The sequence below is a fragment of the Penaeus monodon genome, chromosome 24 (genome assembly GCF_015228065.2).
Source record: "Penaeus monodon isolate SGIC_2016 chromosome 24, NSTDA_Pmon_1, whole genome shotgun sequence".
In the NCBI taxonomy this organism is placed as follows: Eukaryota; Metazoa; Arthropoda; class Malacostraca; order Decapoda; family Penaeidae; genus Penaeus; species Penaeus monodon.
Window position 1 is genome coordinate 19,017,265 of NC_051409.1, and position 2,542 is coordinate 19,019,806.

At 32.6% G+C, this 2,542-nt stretch overlaps 1 long non-coding RNA gene across 1 annotated transcript in view; it reads right to left on the reverse strand.

The window, feature by feature from the left end:
• LOC119588636 overlaps nt 1-2,493 on the reverse strand; it is a 2,932-nt gene extending 439 nt beyond the window's left edge. The window contains exon 1 of the long non-coding RNA XR_005230125.1: nt 2,355-2,493. This is a non-coding gene — a long non-coding RNA (uncharacterized LOC119588636). The remainder of the gene's footprint in view (nt 1-2,354) is intronic.
• Between the last annotated feature and the right edge of the window lie 49 nt (nt 2,494-2,542).

Sequence of the window (2,542 nt, forward strand, 5' to 3'; positions counted from 1 at the left end):
AATTATCTTTCATTGACAATTTACATGAACAAACCTTTGATGGCCAAATCTAAGACCTTGCAGATATGTTATGTGATGTAGGATGTATAACATACATGTTGCTGTATTCTGTATGATAGTATAATTTGTAATGCTTTATAAATGCCTTCCAGAATGTCACCTATTGACATTTGTGAGGTCATTTTTAATTTGTAGTTTCTAAATTACATCACAATGTGACAGCTCGAATTTGCCAATTTAGACGGTGTACCCAATATGTCATAAAATCAAGAAACTCACATTTATCATAATTACATTTATATTAAGTATTGTTATTAAGAAGTTGCAGATATGGTACACTGTATGGCCAGTGGTCAGACAGGTGGAGGAAGGTTGTCTATATTTCACGCTGGGCCTCCGGGACCAAGATTTTATCAGAGAGAGAAATCCTCATGTTGTGTTTCACATTGTTCCATCTCATCCACACACTCTCATCAATAATGTGTTTTGTGTAGGTCACTTTTTCTTTGTTTTGTGGCTCAAATATTCCTTTTTGGGGGGTTTATGAAGGCTGTAATAATGTGAATTTGTATAACAAGTGTCCATATGAGCTTTTTTTTTTTCTAAGCATGCTTACAATGTAAAATTATTTGAAGGGATATACAATGTTTTTTAATCTTTTGTCTTTCAGTTTAGCATGTTCTATGACTTGTATACTGCTCTTTATTTACGGTTTCAACAGACTGATTTTCAAGTGTTTATACAAGCTCTTACATTACTGTATAAAATCATCCAAAGAAAAATCTAGATTTCTCATCATTTGTAATGTTTTGCAACAAAAATATGGCAATATACATATTGCCACCAATAAAATCATTTACACAATCAATTAATTAATTCTAACAATGCATCAGGTGTAAAGTGTACAGTATTTCACCCAATAGGGTAAGTGTCTACAGGCTGCAAGACCCACAAATAAATTGATATATGTTAATTTCTTTTCTTTTATGTAGTCATTGTGTTTGCTATAAATTGTGTAGATTCTTATGCTGATTTTCAATAAAGTAAATTACTGACAAAGTGTTATCTAATATAAGTATTGTGTGCTGCAGCTGCAGTATAATACTAGCAATTCTTGTTAACCTCACATAACAGTATTACCATATGTGGAGAACAACTATAAGAGACCATACTGACTATACTATTGACTTTTCATATCTCTCCAATTGTATGTGTGTATCTGTACATTATATATACACATTTTTTCAACATTGTGATAATCATCTAAATTTTCTAACAAACCCTTGAATTGGTATCACTCTTGTAACTTTAGGACCTATGGTCATTGTCAAAACTTTGTAAGGGTCCCTAAGGTTTACCCTTAAGCCCTACCCTCGTGGAAGCTACCTTAATCTTTCCATATTCTGAAATATATAGCAGAGACCTTTCCCTTTCAAAGCAGACTTTGTATAAAGAAATTATTGCATATCTTACAGTTTGTGTAATTTTTCCTGATTTATAATACTAAACTTAAAGTTCATTTAATATTATCACGCATTATTTACTTGAGACATTAAAGTTTGGGAACAAATATAGAAAAAATAGGTCAAATATATGAGAATGCAACATTTTTATATAAAACTATCAGGCCTAGAGTATATAGCTCAAAGTCCATAAATCTCTACCACTTGCTCCATATTTGATGATTATTATCGTATGGTTTTAGAACATCCAGCATTAAACACATCCAGTTTCAAGTGTATTTGTATGGAACACAGAGAGTATCTAATCATCAAAATCTTTAATTTGCCAATTCCAGGCTTGAATATGCCTGGATAAACATACTACTACATAAATTTCAGAACAATTTCATCATTCATTGTGATTCTTTTAATGTTTACATATATATTTATATTTATAAATGCAATACCTAGCACAATTTATTTAATCAGTCGGGTAATACAAATATATTATCACTTGAAAGATATGAAGTTTTGCTACACAGTTTACACAATTTGTATTGTGAATGTAGGCCTAACTAAAGTTTTGGCTTGGTTTTCTGCTACCTTGTATATATTTTCTAGGATTTTGTAATTATTTGCAAATCATAAAGAATTCTAAAAAAATCATAAAAAATAATTAGAAAAGGGTTTACGTCAGGCTCCCCTCCCCCTCCCTTTGCTAAAGCCCTTAACATTCCAACAATGCTCACAGTGTCTGAAAGGGTCTAGGGTGAGGGACATGAAGAGTAGCATTATGGAATACCCTACTTCTCACAAGGTTTACCAAACATGGAAAGGGACTCTAAATTCTTTTTTTAATAATACAGTCATTAGTATCAAGAAACCCTGATATACTACCTGCTAACACCTTACCTATTCATGGTGGACTCCATGTACCTCCCGGCTCGCATATCATAGAACATGATGGCACCCACGCCAGTACCGATGGTCAGAATATCACCGTGGAAACTCACAGATCGGATACCACAACCTGTGATTCTGGCATTCACCTGCAAAATTTATGAATATTCATGTGGTGAATAATGGCTCTTAAAGAAATT